This window comes from Podarcis pityusensis (genome assembly GCF_964106645.2).
Source record: "Podarcis pityusensis genome assembly, chromosome: 12".
In the NCBI taxonomy this organism is placed as follows: domain Eukaryota; kingdom Metazoa; phylum Chordata; class Lepidosauria; order Squamata; family Lacertidae; genus Podarcis; species Podarcis pityusensis.
Genome location: NC_138037.1, coordinates 29,730,377 through 29,750,316, shown reverse-complemented (window position 1 = coordinate 29,750,316; position 19,940 = coordinate 29,730,377). Strand labels below are relative to the sequence as shown.

General features: G+C 45.1%; 1 long non-coding RNA gene across 1 annotated transcript in view; it reads left to right on the top strand.

Moving 5' to 3' along the window:
• LOC308459640 overlaps nucleotides 1–19,478 on the top strand; it is a 215,621-nt gene extending 196,143 nt beyond the window's left edge. The window contains exon 2 of the long non-coding RNA XR_013978253.1: nucleotides 19,393–19,478. This is a non-coding gene — a long non-coding RNA (uncharacterized lncRNA). The remainder of the gene's footprint in view (nucleotides 1–19,392) is intronic.
• The last annotated feature ends 462 nt before the right edge of the window (nucleotides 19,479–19,940 follow it).

The following is a 19,940-nucleotide window of genomic DNA, read 5'->3' as shown; positions in this document are numbered from 1 at the left end:
CAATGGATTTCTCCATCCCTAGCAAGCAGTGCTGCTGCGATGACGTGGTGTGAAGGGTGAGGCTTGTTAGCAATATCCGGTTGCCTTTTTTAATTTATCAAAAAAATTAAAAAATCAATTAGGTTGCACTCCTAAACCAACTTACCTGAGAGTAAGGGCTCAGCCACACCTTCATTTGCCCCACATAGTAATCAGATTGTATACCAATTAATTCCCCCGGGGTCCAAGAGCTTTTCTCATTTTTCTGTGGCTGTGACTTAGGAAAATCTGATTTTGCCCACTGTATCAAGAGCTTGGTAAGCAAAACCTCTCTTCAGGTTTTTCCATGCATCTGATAAAACCCATTTCAGCAGGCAATTTTTCATGAGGCAACGAGGAAAGCTCTTGGACCCTGGGGAATTAATCAGTACATGATATGATCAAAATACAGGTCAAGAAAAAGGGTATATGACCCCTCAGTTTCTCTGAACTCGATGGGGCTTCCTTTTAAGTAGCCATGGGTACGGCTGGGCTGCTAAGTAACTAATTGAGCTATTAGCTGTATGTCATAAAGCATTAAATTAGCCCTGGGGTTGATTTGGTCTAAAGGGTGCATTTTAGCTTTCATTGTGAAAACACCCTTAGCTATTTTAGATACTAGCTCTTCAGATTAACGTGACTGTGGCTCAAGGAAGAGTATTGGACATCTATCCACCAGTCCTGTCCCTCCTGATGTTATTGATGGAGCCAATTCCATGGCTAGCCGTAAATTGAAACCACCATGTCCACATTCTGTGTGATATCTTTTTGAAACAATATGCATCCTTACCCTTTTGCTGTAATTCAGCGAGTGAACGATTGCCAAGCCCACTTCAGTCCCCTGTCTGGGTCAATAGATGCAGTTGCCATCAATCCATTGCTTGCAGTTTCTTCCCAAACTGCAGCACATCTGGCTAAGTCGGAATAAATAAATAAAAGCCGGCGACATGTTTTTCTGCTTCCTGCTCACTTTTAATTTAATTTATGAAAATGATTTGAATTACGGAGCAAGGAAACCATTCTCACCCTTTCTTTCTTTCTTTTTTTAATAAGTTTTTGTTGTTAAAATAGTTCATCATTAATACACATATACAAGCATACAAACATACATTTCATACAATCCTTAAAAGTGTTCAAACATACTTACACTCAATCCCACAAATAATTCCTTTCCCCATCACCATCCACCACCCCTCACCCCATCTTTGTGTTTGACTTCCAATCTACTCAATTACAATTTCTTTCCACTTCTATTACTTTCTTTCACACACCTTTAGCCTAATTTCATACTTCTTTTTCTATTACACATTGTTATCCATCTTATTCGATATTTCAGTATTTGAAACGGAACTTGTTTATTCTAATAGGAGTTCTGAGTTTTCGATATGATTTTGCAAGTATCTTTTAAACACCTTCCAGTCCCTATCTATCTTTTCTTTTGAAATCCTTCCAATTTCTTCCATTGTTTTGGATATATTGTAATACTCCAATAATTTGGCAAGCCACTCTGTTTTTGTCGGTATTATACCACTTTTCCAGTTTTTCGCAATCAATAGCCTTGCCGCTACTGTTGCGTATAAATATAAGACCATTCTCACCCTTAGTACCATCCCCGTCTCTTCTGACTTTGAAATTACATTACTTTTTCTTTCTTTTTTAATCCTGTCTAGTGTCCCTTTTCATGGTTGAATGCCACACATTAAAAATATAATTTTTTTCTGGACATTTTAATAGAAGTGCTAGTTGCGTGCATTCATAGAGGCAATGAACCGAGACCTTTTCTGATCGTTGGCTTGTTTCAGCTGCCCTACCCAGGATGGGAGGAATCCAACAGGCCTCGCTGCTAGAGAACCACAAGTTGCATCAATAGAATCCATGACTTCGTTCACTTGGCTTTCCAATGTGGAGGTCACCCACAGTTCTGCGCCACAGTTTAAGAAGGATATTGACAAGCTGGAATGTGGGCAGAGGAGGGCAAACAAGATGATCAAGGGTCTGGAAGCCAAGCCTTATGAGGAACGGTCGAAGAAGCTGGATATGTTTAGCCTGGAAATGAGGAGACTGAGAGGAGATATGATACCCATCTCAAGGGCTGTCATGTGGAAAAGGGAACAAGTTTGTTTTCTCCTGCTCTGGAGAGTAGGACTCGAACCAAGAGCTTCAAGTTACATGAAAGGAGGGTCCGACTAAACATCAGGAAGAACTTTCTGACAGTAAGAGCTGTTCGACAGGCTGCCCTTCCCCACTCTTCCCAGATGGCTGCTGCTGAAGAGAACAGAGATTGAAGCAGGAGCCCTACTCAAGCCACCTTGATAGGGGCACAGACTATGCAGCAGGTGTGGGGAATCTTAGGCCCCCAACCCAGCCCTCCGGGCCTCTCTGTTTGACCCTTGAGATTCTCTCCATGCCACCCCATGCTGGTGATTTGGCCTGGCTGGAGTGGGTGATTCAACTGGGGTGATGCTTTTTTTGCTTGTTTGCTTGGATGGAGGGACAAGTGTGCTTGTGTGTGTGTAGAAAGCTCTGCCTTTTGCATAGCTGGAACGGAGCCTCCTGGACAAAGGTATGTTGCTCTGTCCATTTTTGTCTCTAGTCAGCCTCACCCCTGGAAGGTTGTCCATGAGAGATTGTGTCCCTCTGGCTTGGAAAGGCAATACAGCAGAGTTGGGCTCCTTCTCCCCAACGTGTACACACTGGAGATCTGAAATCAACATTTCGAGTACATTAACCTCGGGGTTCCTTCCAACTCTACAATTCTATGGTTTCATTATTCTGACTCCAATATTTGGCATCTTCTAGACACAAGTTGGCGCTGCAACAAAAAGCTGCAGTGTAACTTTTCCTCCCAGTAGGAGTGCTGCTGTTTGAGAATCCCACCAGCCAGACCATAAAGAGCTCAAGCATGGTATTCAACTCACCTCCCTCTTCCCCTAAACCAGTTTTACTTTTATTATGTGTTTGTGTGTTTGTTTGTTTGTTTGTTTGTTTGTTTGTTTCAAATTTGTGACCAGCCCTTCCTCCTCACCAAAGGGAGTGAAAGGCAGCTCTTGACAACAGATAAGTAGCAAAAAAAAGGTATAATCACATTTTTTAAAAGAAATATGTTTTGAAATGTTCTGTACAGTGTTTTGTTCCTTCTTTGTGTCACTTTTTACAGAATTGTAAAAAAACAACAACAGTCGAGGCAGAGAAGGCACATCTGAATAAAGAGCAACGACCGATTTTCAAGACTTGCATCATTTAATGTAAAAGTCCTTTCTTATTTTGACTTGGACAAGGATGTGATTTACAAAGCCCTCTTAATTGCACGGCATTGCTATAATCCTCTACCGCCATCTTGTGGCAATGTTTAATATCATGTAGTAATAGCCGTCCGCCAGACAACAGGATAACATGAAGACATGCAGATCTAGATGTAGCTGGTGTGGCGCAGGATAACTTTGATTTTAATACACACACATACACACAATTGCTTTGAAACATTTACGTTTTAAACTATTATCAACAGCCCTCAAGCCTGACAGTCAAAGACAGACACTGAAACTGTCTATCAGAGTTCGAGCCCAATTACTCAGAGCCTGAAAAGGAAACTCTCAAGCATTCTCAAGTACAGTATTTTTTAAAATGATAAATGCTGTTATACCTGTTCTCTGAACAAAGAAACCTCAGCCAGTCTTTAATTCTGAACAATACAGCCCCACCCCATCCCAAAAAGTTTACAGAGGTTAAGGTTGGCATCCGTCTTTCTCAGGAAACAATGAAAAAAATGCACTTTTGGGGGTGAGGTCAAGCTGTTGGAAGGTTGCAGCGCCTGCTGTGGCTGGAGAGACTGATGCAGGAGAGACATGTTTTATTGCAGCTGGGGCAGATGAAGGCGTTTGGTTGTGCTGCTGCAGATGCACCATGGCGTTCCTTCTCTCTGCACTCCTCCCAACGGTCATTTCTCCTCTGGCCACTGCTATGGATACAAGACTTGACTGCCTGTCTCCAGGCACTGCAGTCATCTGCAAAGGTTGCCCCCACATGGCAGGGTTAATGTTGCCATCTTTCATGTCATGTTTGCAGGCATCTTTATAATCAGTGCTATTTTTCTGGAAAAAGAGGCTCCGGAACCCACCCTTGTTCTCTTATAATGGCAATGGCACCCACCTGAGAGGTGCTGGAATTCAGTTCCAGTGAGTTCCAGCTGAAAAAGTCCTGTTTATAATGCATATTTGGTCTGCCAATTGGCCCGGTGCCTGAAACCAGCTCCCTGTAGAGCACGTCTTTGTGGATCCTGTGGACATGACCATGTCACTGAGACGGAGTGCAAACGTGCTGGGAATGTGTACTTGGGAGAAGATGAAGATGAAGAAGAAGAAGAAGAAGAGGAGGAGGAGGAGGAGGAGGAGGAGGAGGAGTAGGAGGAGTTTGGATTTGATATCCCGCTTTATCACTACAAGAAGGAGTCTTAAAGCGGCTAACAATCTCCTTTTCCCTTCCTCCCCCACAACAAACACTCTGTGAGGTGAGTGAGGCTGAGAGACTTCAGAGAAGTGTGACTAGCCCAAGGTCACCCAGCAGCTGCATGTGGAGGAGCAGGGAAGCGAACCCGCTTCACCAGATTACAAGTCCACCGCTCTTAACCACTACACCACACTGGCTCTCTCACACCTTTGGAATTCTGTTCTGCCGTGTGATACCCCAAATCCTCCTGAAGCAGCGGATGGGGACGGCATTGAGGCATCGCTCCTGACACTTAAGATCATTTTGTTTTGCTGTTATCAGGGGGGAAAGGCAAGGCTGAGAATGGCCCCGTTATGGCAGAGCAAATAGGTCTTTGGCCCCCAGTAGACTATTCTGACCAATCTCAGATAATGATCAAAGAAAGGGTTAAGATGGCCTAGCAAGCATCAGTTGGCTTGATGTAGCTCCCCAGCAGCTTGCCATCAGTTCTAACCACCATTGGTGCAAGCCAGTGTTTTGCGTTGTAATGGCCAAAGACGGAACTGTGTCCCCTAATCAGGGCCGGATTTAGATGAAGAGAGGCCCTAGGCTCCTCCACTTCTGAGGCCCCTCCCCATCCCCCACCCTCACAACTAGAAGTAAATGGAAGAATGTTATAAACAAAATTGAGTGACAGTTATTAACAAAATTGCCGGCAGGCTGGAGGCAATTGGAGCAATTGGGCCAAATTGGGCCCCACGGGCCACTCCTAGGGGGCCCCTGCACCAGGGCAATCTAGATGGATTTTATTTATATCTATAAGATTTTGCAGAGTTTGGCTGTGAAACTGGGGCCCTACAAAAAAAAAAAAAAAATCAAGTTGGGCCCCACTGGCTAGCCCTGAGTCTAATAGTTGCTGGGCCTGAGTCGCCCTGCCCTTGCATGAAGTCTTGGGTTTGCAATTTTGGGAGAGGGGAGACTGCCCGCTGGGGGGCTGGGGAGGCCCCCTCGATTTAGAGGACCTAGGCTTCAGCCTACTTAGCCTATACATAAATCCGGCACTGCCCCTAATCCAGTATTGCATCTTTTTTGTGGCAGCACTTTCTAGGCAGTACATTTGGTTAATGTTAAAACCAAGGGCTTTTCAGGGTGATGCACAGGATGCTAACAGGATCTAGAGAAGGAAGTGTTACAGACACCCCTCTGTGTTACAGACTCTACCTCTGTCTGAGCAAATGACACATGAAATGGAACAGGTCCCAAACCTCATTGCTGGGATAGCAAACTTTCCTCAGCCAGATTCAAATCCAGCTCTCTCTGTTACACACAAGCAACCCAAGAAATGCCTAGCTTTCTTATAACTAAGCCTTAAACGCTTCTACAGTATCTGTGGTAAGCAATAAATCTTTAGAACGAACAACACTTACCTCACCATCCAACGTAAAGAATAATTGGCAATTAAAATTGGCAATTAAAACTAGCCAATAAAGAACACCATGACCTAGCAGAAACCCATCTTTTTAGGGACATCGTGACCTAATGAAATTCCCGTCCTGTGAGCAGTCTGGCCACCTCATTCTGCACTAGAAACAGCTTTTGGACCAGATCCAAGGGCAGCTGCATGTAAAATGTGTTGTAGTAATCAAGGTACGAGGTTACTGGTGCATGGACCACTGTGGTAAGGCTATCCCAGTCCAGGAACGGTCATAGCTTTTTGATATTATAATTATTTGCGACCATTTCCAGTATTTTTTACTTGCTACGTTTATTGTTCAGTTTATACATTGTGTGCCACTTTGAACCACCCCACTTCCTCTTTTCTCCCATTCTGACACCATCCTGGGGGAAAAAAGATGTAAATAAGTCAGAAATCAAATCGTTATAACAAAAGAAGAAAAACGCTATGCAAAACCGCATAGAAAAGTTTTCTGCTCTACGGCACCATCTGGTGTTGCATGTTTATAACGCATTCAAAATGCTGTTTATTGACTAATGTAAGCTGAGTCCACACTTACATGAAGAAGAAAGAAAAGCTACTTTATTTTGTCTTAAAATAAAATAAAGGCATTTCTACCCCACTTTTCCTGCGTAATTCAAATAATCTTAGAGCAGAGCGAAAAACAAAGCCTAAAATAATATTAAACACAAAAAGCCTATTTAAAAAAAAAAAATCATGTATCAGATTGTCAGAAAAATTATTCCATGGAGAAATCCTAAAAGCACGATGAAATACAGTTTTACAACCTTTCCAGAATGTTAGTAAGAGAATTAATTCCTTATAGAGAACATTGTAGAAGACCAGCAGGTTCACACATTCAGTTTTTGAGATTTGAAGACAAGATTTTTAGTTGGACTTGGCTTCACCTCAGGCGTTAACGGAATCTTACAGTTTTGCTCACAGTTCTGAGCGGCTTAGGCAGAAGCTTCCTTCACTGAAGATGTTATTATATCATCACACCATATATGGGCAGAGGCCTCCTAAACCACCCTGTACGTTGACATCATTGTGTCACACTGTCACAGAAAGCCGTTGGATAGGCCTACTCTGTCAGGGGAGCCTCTGGAGCCCTTGGAAAGTTCTAGTTTTTAGCCAAATCGGCCAATGGAAGTGGGGTACCCAAAATTCAAACAGTCCCTGGGCACCATAGCAGAATTTGTGGAGCAGGAGAGGGCTGTGGCCTTGGTGTCCTGCTCGTGGGCCTCTCCTAGGCATCTGGTTGGCCACTGTAGGAAACCAAACACTGGTACTTTTAGCCTTGGGTCTCATCCAGCAGAGCTTTTCTTACATTCATAGGACATCCAAGAGAGAGAGAGAGAAATCCAGGTTCGCTAAACTCTCACTAGACCAGCCTAGGAATTTCCCCTGATGTCTGGCTCCAGCTGCTTTCAGAAGCATAAGGCAAGGCTTCAGCTTGGGCACAAACCTTCATGTACACAAAATGGAGCCTTTTCTAAATGACTGCATTAAGCCAATATTTGCATGCCTACTATATATAGCTCATCGGCACTGAAAATACATCTCTTTTCATAGCGCAGGTGCTTAGGCAATTAGAAGCACGTTACACAGAATCAAGCCATGGCGTGGAGGAGATGGGAACGAACAAAGCCTTTTTAAAATGGCTGACGCCGCTCTTTCTCCCTCCCCGCCAGATTTCCTGGCTGTTCTGCTCTCAACGCTTCTGAAGTCTGAACTTACAGAGGCCGAGGGCTTCCGCGAGGCGAGAGAGAGGTGCAGATTTTTGTCAGAAAAGGAAATGGAAGAGCTGTTACTCAACCTGTGCTGCGAGATCGCTAAATCTCCCAGTTTGTTTTATAGTGGAGGAGCAGCCAAGCAGGAAATTGCTAATGCAAAGTATGGAGGGGAGACTCGCGTGACAAGGGGATGCTGGAGAAGGAGAGAGGAAGCAGGAGACTTTGAACAAGGAACTTCATCATCTCCATACACAATGAAGAAGGGAACTGGAAGAAGACAGCGCACACAAGGGATGGGAAGGGACCATGGGGGCAGGGAATAGCATCCCTTCCAAAAATAATGCCTCTTGACCCTGTTCTTGTATATCCCACTTTGGAGAAGTTTAATCATCTAATGATACCGAGTGGTATTGTATCTCTGTAACTATCTGCTGCATTGTATTAAGGAAAGAGGAGAAATTTGTTGAGTCTGCAATTTAAAGCCTAATTCACTGGCCAGGACTACATAGTAATCAGAATGCATCTATCAATCAGATCACACGTTTCTCTGAATGTTGCGATGCAGTTTTGATTCTGTGCCCCTACTTCCCAAAAGCACAGGAAAATGCATACTTTGAGAGGAAAGGTGTAGAATTTAAATGCAAACTTTTCATGTTTAAAAAACAAATCTGGGGCAGGGGGGACGGGACACGACGAAGCTGCAAGTGAACACATCTGAACAAACTGATCCAGAATGGGAAACGGCCGATCTGTTTGCGCTGTGCATATTAGACTTACCACACTGCTTCTTAGTCTGAAATCTGAAAGTGATGGCAAATTCTTAGAATTTTATTTTATACTAAACCAAATTTGTAGATAGTTCACCGTTCAACCCTAAATACCGTATTTTTCACTCTATAAGACTCACTTTTTCCCTCCTAAAAAGTAAGGGGAAATTTGTGTGCATCTTATGGAGCGAATGCAGGCTGTGCAGCTATCCCAGAAGCTAGAACAGCATTTTTTTTTTTCTTGTTTTCCTCCTCCAAAAACTAGATGCGTCTTATGGTCTGGTGCGTCTTATAAAGCGAAAAATACAGTAATCTAAATGGCATTTATATACATAAAGGAGAAGACAGGGCTTAGAAATGATTTCAAGAGGCAGTGAGTGATAGCGGGTGCTCTCCTAAAATATTTCCTTCTACACCAGTCTCTCTCCCTCTGCTTTCAGGTCAAGAGTATACAGTATTTGTATTCAGTGTGCAATGCAAAATCCTTGCTCCCTTTAACAATGGTCTCTGTAAGGTGACCTGTCAAAAATGGGGAAAAAACCATGCTACCTTCTCTTGCTTCCTGATTGGTTAAAGTTTGGGAAATAGATGGGTGACTTTATTAGATTTAGAGGAGGCCGGCAAAAAGGCAATCAGGTCATTGAAAAATAGAGTTTATTTGTATTTTATTGGAACAATAAAGCACAAGATCAAATTAATCTAAGTTCTTTACACAGAAGACACAGCTATAGTATAACATAGTATGATAGAATATAATCCACCTTGTTCTTGCAAAATCTTTCCATAAATTTAGAGTAATTGAAATATAAACATAACAATTTTTCCTAGTCTCTTTGTACTCATAAAAAACAGAACAATCACACCATTCCATATAAATGAAGATGAGCTATTAGATTGTTCTCGTAAATCTGTAAGTGGTTCTGTAAGTTTATATGATTATTTTATCTGTGGATCTGCTGTATATCTTTCTGCTTATAACAATATTTTGTATATTTTGCACAAAAAGTTGTTGGTTTTTTTAATGGACTTTGTCACCCCTTTGTTCCAACAAACTAATTTTCCGGGAGCTGCTCTTTCCACAAATGGGTTATTGTTGTTGCATTGCCCGTGTTTTAGCAATGTTGCTTTATATAGCAGTATCTTTGGCTTACCACTAGGCAGAGGGAGGAAAATGCCTTGGGCAGTGAATTGTGTTGAACAGAGAGCACTGGCAAGAATACAGCTATGTGGGATGCTGTCCTGTGTTCCTTTTACCTTGCTGTACTCAGATGCCCAATCTCCAATATTTACGGCTTCCCATTGGCATCTGGTTGGCCATTGTGAGAACAAGATTAGGGCCATCTTAAGTATATCTTTGCCTTGGTGCAAAGATCCCTCCGGCGGTGCCTCCCCCCCCCCGCTCCCATTTCCCAGAGTTGCCGACCTTTCTACGGCGCTGCCAGTAGCTTTGTGGGGCTGGAGGAGGGGGGCAGTGGCTGGAGGGCGGCTCCAGTCGCATCCAGCCTCCGCCTCTTTCCTGGCGCCCTCCAGAATTTGGTGCCCCACACCACTTGCCTCTATGGGCAAGACGCCCCTGAACAGGATGCTGGACTAGATGGGCCACTGGCCTGACCCAACAGACGCATCTTATACTCTTAATGTCTGCCCCACCCATCTCCAAGTTCAAGCCTGAATTGAGCTGACTTAAGCAGAGCAGACTGAAAATGAAAGCACAGAAGCAACTTTGAAACATGAATGGCATGATAGTTTAGGGTAGAGGCAGATTTAGGGCAACCCGAGCAGTTCCTCCACACTGGGCACCAAGCCTAGAGGGCACTGTAGGGCAGAACAACTCTGTCATAGTGAATTGAGCAGAACAGAAGGTGAGGAGAAGAAGAGGAGGAGGAGGAGGAGGAGGAGGAGGAGGAGTTTGGATTTGATATCCTGCTTATCACTACCCCAAGGAGTCTCAAAGCGGCTAGCATTCTCCTTTCCCTTCCTCCCCCACAACAAACACTCTGTGAGGTGAGTGGGGCTGAGAGACTTCAGAGAAGTGTGACTAGCTCAAGGTCACCCAGCAGCTGCATGTGGAGGAGCAGAGACATGAACCCGGTTCACCAGATTACGAGTCTACTGCTCTTAAGCACTACACCACACTGGTTCTCTGGCAGAGGTACCAAATTTTGGCCTCAATCAGGGTGCCACTGATATTTGAAAGACCGAAGTCTGCCCTGTTTAGAGGCTGAAACCATGGTTTAGCATGATGAGTATAATCTGCCTCCATGGTCAGAGGCAGGTATGCTTCTGAATACCGGTTGCTGGATACCACAGGAGGGGAGAGTGCTACTGTGTCCAGGGCCTGTTTGTGGGCTTCTGTAAGGGGCTGGACTGAGGAGAAATTGTGGGAGCCACCCCTCTCTTCTCCTGAACCTTCCCAAGGGCAGGAGGACAATATTGATTTAGAAGGGTGGTTTGCAGAGGGGCATAGTCCAGAGGGGGAAAGCTAGGAAATACTGGGTGAGGAACAGCTAGAAGAGGGAACACCAGGAAAAAGACAGCTGGCAGATTCAGTGTCCTTGGACTCCCCTTCACCTAGGACTAGACGGGCTCTGAGAGTAGTAGAACAGAAAGCTCAGAGGCCACAAACTCAGATTACATGACGTAGGAGTGACGTAGATTAATGGGGACAGAAGGGGTGAACCTTAACTGGAAGCAACGCCATTTTAGAGACATATTAATTCCTTTGTCTCTCACTGTAAGAGCAGTGTAAGAGCGCTCCTTTCATTTGATCTGCTTAATTACTGCCACTGGGGGAGGGATCCATTTCCCCGAAGCCTGACAGCTTCCCATAGACACTTGGCTGGTCATTGTGAGAACAAGACGTTGGACTAGATAGGCCACTGGATTGATCCAACATGCTCTTCTTATGCTCTTAAAGCATAAGAAAGAAGATTCAATTGTCCATCTATTTGGATTCTGTATGTGGAATGGGGAAGTTGTCCTTTGCCTCAAGCAGCAAAAAAATGTCTTGGGAGCCATAGAGAGCCAATGTGGTGCAGTGGTTAGTGTCGGAACAAGACACGGGTTCAAATCCCCACTCAGCCCCAAAGCTGACCTTAGGTGACCTTGGGCCAGCCTGTTTCTGGGCCTAACCTACCTCACAGAATTGTTGTGAGCAGTGCTATACCTGTCATACATAACACTACTTGTTTGTCTTATTCTGTGCAGCCACTCTGAATGCCACCACTCTTCCAGGAAATGCTAAACAGTGTCAACTGAGTTGCCAACCAGAGGGGTTCTTATCAAGTGTAAAGGGGGATGCAGGCAGTGTTTCGAATAAGGCAGGGAAAACGTCTGATGTGGCAAGAGCAAAGTCCTCCTGGCAAAGGTGAGGTGCGCAAATAGAAAATGCATGCGAGTTGATGGCAAGGTGTGGGGTGGAACCAAGGAAAGGCCACTGTAAAAAAACGGGGAGCAGGGAAGGCCCAGAAGCAGGGACTGGCAGAGAAGAAAGAGAACATGAGGAAAGACATCTTTTGATGTCCAACCGCAGAAGGCTCAAAATTGAAACACCTGTTGCACCATCGTGTATCGGCTGATAGGGAATGAGATGGCAAGCAAAGGCGGAGAGGAAAGTGACATCATGCAAGGAAAATTAGGTGGGAGAAATAATAATAATAATAATAAATTTTATTGATACCCCTCCCTCCCTGGCCACAGTCAGGCTCAGGGCGGCAAACATCAGTAAAATTACAATAGAAACATAATGGGGGGGAGAGAGAAAAGAACAGAAAAACAATTTAAAATACAGGTTAAAATGCAATTTAAAATGCAGCCTCATTTTAAAAGTAGCCCATAGATCAAAACCGTAAGGGGAGGGAAGACATAAGGCCAGGCAGAACAGCTCTGTCTTGCAGGCCCTGCGGAAAGATCGAAGAAGAAAGGTGCCTGGGAAATATGGAACCACTTAAAGAGATTACCAATGCCTGGGATGGGCTATCCAGTGTTTTAGATGCCATCATCAATTTGGGAAGGAGAAACACACCTCCATCCTATTGAGATGAAATAAAAGCTGTAATGGGTGGAAGGGGAAATGGCCAATAAGTTTACGGCTGGGCTGTGTGTGGGCCATGACTTCTGTGTGGGTGCAGAAGCTCACCTTTCACTAGAAATTCAAGTGTATAAGTTTATAAGTGGGTGGGTGGGAGCATCAGTGCCCTGTATACATCCTTGGCCCGCTTAACAATTAGCCAGGGAAAAATTATGCAGAAAGATACGCTTATTTTTCAAAATGGAGCTACTAACCATGATGACTATACTCTGCCTCGACGGTTGGAGGCTGTAACACTTCTGAATACTAGTTGTTAGAAACCCCAGGAGGAGAGAGGGCTCTTGGGCTTGAGTCCCACGGGCATCTGCTTGGCCACTTGTGAGGACAGAATGTTGTCATTTGCCATTGGCCTGATCCAGCAGGCTTTTTTTATGTGCCTTAGTTTAAACAAGGCTAGAGGAGTCTCACTTGAGACTTCTTCTCATACTATGTCCTGTGCACAACATGGACAGCTGGAGTTAGACACCAGCTAGCACCCTCCTGTAAATAACAACCTGGATAGCCATCTACAGTGGTACCTCAGGTTACGTACTTAATTTGTTCCGGAGGTCCATTCTTAACCTGAAACTGTTCTTAACCTGAAGCACCACTTTAGCTAATGGGGGCCTCCTGCTGCTGGCATGCCGCTGGAGCACTATTTCTGTTCTCATCCTGAAGCAAAGTTCTTAACCCGAGGTACTACTTCTGAGTTAGCGGAGTCTGTAACCTGAAGCATCTGTAACCTGAAGCGTATGTAACCCGAGGTACCACTGTACAAGAAAGGTCACAAGCAAGGCCATAATTTAATAAATAGGTTATATAAAGGAGGCAATGAAAGTCTTTAAAATGCTTATTGTATTTTGGTAAACATAAGCATTGGTGGGCTAGATTTTGCTGTTTCAGCTTAATTCTCTTAACACAGAAAGGGTCAGCATTCTTCATAACTTCTGCCTAGCAACCTTTATGTGTTAAAAGCCTTTCCTGAAATGCATATTAAAGGATTATGCGAGTCAAAGGTATATTTGCTGGAACCACAGCATGAACCCCCAGCATAAGAAAATTATATGCTACGCCAAAGTGTTGGACTCCAGCCTTCCTAAAGAAGAGACGCCCTCTTTGTACACCCTGACAAATATTCTTTGGTTTGCAATCACAATTTGCTTCTCTGCCTAGCAGCACTGAGAGATTGCCTCCCAGCACCCTCACCTTCAGACTGCATGGACATTATCCCCGAGTCATGCAAAACAAAACAAAACAAAAACACCAGCCACATTTAAAAGAAGCCTGGCCCAAATGCAAGCAATTATATAAATCTTCTCCAGAAACAAAGGGAGGTAGGGATGAAAAAGAGTTTGCTTTGGCAGCTATTCAAGCTTCCTTCCAGAGAAAAAAGACAAACCTAACTAGGAGGCAGCAAGTAGTTAGTCTTTGCTCTCAGCCACCCTCTCATAGGTCTGGTCTCTTCAGTCAAACATGACCCAGCCATATTTCTCAGCTTTGTTACCAAACCTCTTGGGCACCGACAGAGAGTCACTGCTGGCATTGGTTCAAGACTGCCTCCCGTGCCATCTTCAAACCTGAGGGTAGTGTGCTGTTGTGAACAGTAAAAACAGCAGGAGGATAAAACTCTACATGCTTTCTTGAGAGGACATAAATCAAGATAGCAACAATAATAGTAAGTTTCCCCCAAGATCTCTTTATCACTCTTGGGCAACTCCCTCCCAGAACTTCTATGCTTCTGTAATCATTTCTCTGGAATTTATATGGCCAGAAATGCAAGAGAATCCATCTCTCTCCATCTATCATTTCTAGGACTGAGTATATAATCTACAGTGGGCAAATGTTGTTCAGCAAAGAACTCGGTTTATAAGAAGCTGCGGCCAATCCTACACACTTGCTGATATATATATAGGCAGGGCAATCCCGGTATGGAATGTTTTATTTGTTGGGACTCTCAGCTCCACCTCGCCCAGAAATCAATTACGGAGAAAATGCTTCTGGACTGCGTATGTATTTTCGTAATCAATAGAGCACCTTGTCTGCCGCTTCTATTGAATTGGGTTTACAAAGCTCTTTTGTTCTCACCTGCCTCTAAGAGAAATCACTCGTGGCATCCTGGATCTCTGCTCACATAGAGCGCATGAATCAAAAAGGTAAAGCATTCAGTCTCCGGGGAGGGTGCCAGCTGCCTCATTGATTCAACACAGCTCTCGGCCAATTCTGAAGGAGCACTGGCATGATTTCCAGAGAGAGCTATATAATAAGGGTCCATTAGGCTTGCTGTTACCAAGCAGAAATAGACTGTCTGGTCCGGAACAAAGAAGAAGTCCCTAGCAGGAGCTTGGCTGTCAGCACCTGTGTGTGTGTGTGTGTGTGTGTGTGTGTGTATATAGTGAAGGGCACTATCTTGTGCCAAAAGCATCTGGTCCAAAAAGAAAAGATCTGGAGGGAAAGCGATTCCACCACCCCTCCAATCTAGGAAGAAGTTCAGAAAAATAATGCTTTTCCCTCACCATGGTTCACTGTTATCTGTTAAGAGTTACTTACACACTTTTATTTGTTTGTTTGTTTGTTTGTTTCTTTGTTATTTCATTTCTTAATTGGTTCCTATGAAGCATCTCAAAGCAATTTCACAATACAATATAAACCATATACAAAGTAATTGCAAATGTAAAATCAATTAAAACAATTGCATGTATAAAACCAGGTGTGGGTGTGTGGGTGTAACAATTTCAAATAAATTCAGACGTTGACCAGGATAGAGGATACACTGCTAATGACATATTAAAAACCTAATCAGCCAAAATGAAGAATCAAAGAGATATTACTTGAGATACCAGCATCGTTGATCTGCATGTGCTTTTCTCTAGTTTATCATCTTTATCGTAAGAGCCCTGCTTGCTCAGGCCATTGGCCCATCTAGTTTAGCATCCTGTTCTCACAGTAGCCAAGCAGATGCCTGTTAGAATTCCTGCTCCTTGATTGCAGTCATGGGATTGTTGTCTTTCACATGACGTGATATGTTTTGACTCAACAAAGTGGGAAGTGACGGAGACAGGATGTTTGTGTTACTGTGTTCCATGAAGTGGGATTATTGTCCTTTGTCTTTTTCTTTGCTGTCTGATGCCAGAGAGAGAGAGGGAGCCATGTTGCAGTGCTCTGTGTGTGTTTATATGTAAATAAAGTAGATTAGCCAAAATGCTGAGTTGCTGAGGTCTGTTACGCGAACTGCGAAGACTCTACGGATCCCTAAGGTTGCAGGTGTTGGTTGGCATCGGTCGCTGTGATGTTCGGGCTGAAGAAAGCTTTTGAAGCTCCCAAACGATCGACCAGGAGGGAGAGAACATGCCAGTCGGGCATGTGTCTCTGCCAGGGTCCTACTCGAGTGTAGGCCGAGCTCCTGACAACAATGCCTGTTAGCAGGACCTGACCACAAGAGTACTCTGCCCTCCTGTGGCTTCCAGACACTGGCATTCAGGCACATACTGCCTCCAACAGTTTGTCTGCTGTTGCTTGTAACAATTAAAAGACAAATGACCACCGGCAACGAGAACCTTACAAGAGGTTGCCTCCTTTGTTCTTCCGCCCATTGGTTTCTGAACATTGCTAGCCTGAGATGTTTGCTGCAGGCGAGCAGCACTAAATATGGATCCCTGGAATCTGCCAGGGTTGTTTCTTTTCAAAATCGATGCTTGGGCTGACTTTTAGCCTCTCCCATCTGGCTGTGTGTCACAAGAGCTTGATGTGATATGCTTGAACTGCAACATCAAAGAGAGCTGTCTAGGAAGGAATGAGATAGGGAATAAGATAGCCATGACCCTTCTCAACCAAAATGCAGATTTTCCCATCGCCCTCCTTATCCTAATAAAAAAAAGAGTATCAAATGCACACAACTGTTCTTTTTCTTTTTCCTTTAACCACTTCCTATGAACATGCGCGCACCCTATCCTAATGCTCTTGTTGCAAAGGCAAGACCAAAACATGGAAGAAAGTGGTCAGGAATGAATAAACCCCAGAAGTTCTGTTCTGGTTTTATGAATGAATAACGCGTGTAAAGATGAGTAGCTAATACAGTGGTGTTACCTCCTTCCGCCCACAATGCCCCATGTTCACCATCTCTGTGAAGGTGTGAAGAGGGCTTCTAAGCTATGTGCTTTTTCTCTTCCTCCTCCTTTACACAGTAATGCTTTGAAATACCAGTTGCTGGAAACCCTAGGAGACGAGAGAGGTACTGTTTGAGGGTTCCCCATGGGCATCTGGTTGGTCACTGTGAAGATGCTGAACTAGATGGGCCACAGTGAAGATGCTGGACTATGTGGCCTAGGACCCATGTACCTACAGGACCTACCTACAGGACCGCCTCTCCTGGTATGCCCCGCAGAGGACCTTAAGGTCCACAAATGACAAAATTTTGGAGGTCCCAGGTCACAAGGTGGTTAGATTGGTCTCAACTAGGGCCAGGGCCTTTTCAGTACTGGCCCCGACTTGGTGGAACGCTCTGTCCCAAGAAACTAGGGCCCTGCGGGACTTAACATCTTTCCGCAGGGCCTGCAAGACAGAGCTGTTCCGCCTGGCCTTTGGTTTGGACTCAGTCTGACCCTTATGTTTCCCTCCCCTTATGGTTTTGATCTATGGGCTACTTTTAAAATGAGGCTGCATTTTAAATTGCATTTTAACCTGTATTTTAAATTGGGTTTTTTCCCCCTATTATGTTATTGCTGTGATTTTATTGGTGTTAGCCGCACTGAGCCTGGCTCTGGCTGGGGAGGGCGGAGTATAAATGAAATTTATTATTATTATTAAATTTATTATTGTCCTGACCCAGCAGACTGTTCTTATGTTTTAACTGTTATTGCAAACTTGAACTCACTACCTTGTGAGGGAGATGCACCTTAGAACACTTTGCCCAAGCCCCCTTCAAAACCTGCAGTGGCCCTGTCTGGGGTAAAATAATTATAATGCATTTACCCAGCCCAACACCTTGGGGCGGGGCAAGGGACCTGAGGCCCTCCAGATGGTGTTGGAATCCATCTCCCATTAGTCCCAGCCAGCATAGCCAATGGGCAGGGAATGATGGGATATGTAGTCCAGCAACATTTAGAGGACCACAGGTGCCTCATCCCTTCCCTGGGAGATGGACAGGCTACAACTGCATTTTTTAAAAAAATGTGTTTCTCTTATTCTGGCTGTTATCCAATGTACAAACCCATTCAGAACCAGACTGAAGCAAAGTAAATCACAGAGAAAGAGAGAGAGGGAAATCATCTTAAAATGGAAAGTGTCGGAGTCTGTTTTTCAGGCCCAGCTGTGTGAGCCTGACTCATTAATAATCTCATCACTCTTCCGATATTGTTCCTGAAATCACTTCTTGAACATTTCCATGAAAACAGTTTTTCTTCTTCTTCCTATTTCGGCACATGGGACACTTTTATTAAAGGAGGCACTTACTTAAGCTTAGTCTTCTGCTTCTATTTATAACCCATTGAAAACGAGTTGGAAGAAGCACGTGCTTTCCTTTCCTCACAGTCCATGGCTGGTCCCCAAGGAGCGGAAGGAGAGGAACGGCATGGAAAGATGTGGGGATCAGCTGATGGGCCGGGGCTGGGGGGCAGGGAATAGACCATGTCTCAGTTACAGAGCAACGGCTTGGCAGGCAGAAGAGCACAGCATCTCTGTTTAAAATAAGGGTGCTGGTGGACTCCAGCTCCCATCAGTCCCAGCTGGAATGGAAAAATGGAGGGGAATGATCAGGCCCGTCTTAAGCATATCCAGTGCCGTGGTGCAAAGATCCCTCCGGCGGCGCCCGCCCCCCCCTTCCCAGAGTTGTCGGCCTTTTCCCAAGCCTCTGCAGGGATCGCTCTCCTCCTGCGGAGGCTTGGGAGGCAAGCTGCACGCCCGCCAGCCATATGGTTGATGGGACACAGCTGATGGACGTGCAGGGAAAGGGGAGGCCGCCGGCAAAGCCGCGCAGCTCCCCCACTTGCTGGGGTGCCCCTGAGGCCAGCACCCTGGCTCAATGCACCAGTAAGCCTAATGGGAAGGATGGCTCTGGGAATGATGGGTGTTTGGGGTCTGACAGCAATTGAAGGGCATGGGATGTCCACCTCTGATTTAAAGGGAGTCTTAGGTACCAAGCAGGGAATAACCACTGTCTAAGACCTTGGAAAAAAACCCATCAAGGTAGACTGTCCTGGACAAGATCCTAAAGGACTATAGAAATCAAATCTGAGTAGATAATTTCTGTAACCACTGGATCTATTTGACTTTCAGAAAATATCTGAAGGCAGCCCTGTTCAGGGAAGTTTTTAATGGTTGATGTTTTACTGTGTTTTTAATATTTTGTTGGGAGCCACACAGAGTATCTGGGGAAACCCAGTCAGATGGGCAGCATATAAATAATAAAGTTGTTGTTGTTCTTATATTGGGGAGTGACTGGCTGGCCAGCAGCAGCAAGCGGTCAATAATAATATAATATTATTATAATAATTCATTATTTATACCCTACCCATCTGGCTGGGTTTCCACAGCCGCTCTGGGTGGCTCCCAACAGATTAAAAATGGAAGACATCAAACATTAAAAACTTCCCTAAACAGGGCTGCCTTCAGATGTCTTCTAAAAGCCTGGTAGTTGTTTATTTCCTTGACATCTGATGGGAGGGCATTCCACAGGGTGGGCCCCACCACCGAAAAGGCACTGCAGCTCTGCAGGGGATGGGGGGTGGAAACAGTGGGTGATGGCCATAGGCACCAGCTCCTAGGGGCTGAAGTGCCCCCAAAATGTGGGGGTTTTTGAGGGAGCTGGCCCCCCTCAATGTTCAGAAGGCATTTGGCTCCTCACACATTGCACACACCATGTCAGGACATCGTATCAGCTTCATCATCCTGAGAAGCTGGCACCTCTGGTAATGGGCTAGAGCAGAGGTCAGCAAACTTTTTCAGCAGGGGGCCAGTCCACTGTCCCTCAGACCTTGTGGGGGGCCGGACTATATTTTGAAAAAAAATAATGATCAAGAGCACCACAAACCCCGGTGGCTGCTTACCTGTGTCTTGCGAGCGGCAGGGGCTGGCAGCGGAGGGACGATGAGTGGCGCGCGAAAGGGTCTGGAGAGGGGCTGCTTTAAATGGTGGCCACTCAAGCGCTCCTGCTGCTGGCACCAACAAAGCCCAGCTCCCTTCCTCTTCTAGGCAGGGCAGGGAGAAGCCAGGAGGAGGGAGGGAGGAAGCACAACCACTGCCGTGTGAGAGAGAGGGAAACAACCCACGCGTGCTGATGTTCCACGCAGCAATTCCTGGACCATCCACGGGCTGGATCCAGAAGGCAATTTTGCCTGATCCGGCCACTGGGCCTTAGTTTGCCGACCCATGGGTTAGAGCATGGGTCGGCAAACTAAGGGCCGGGGACCGGATTTGGCCCAATAGCCTTCCAATCCGGCCCACAGAGGGTCCGGTAATCAGCATGTTTTTACATG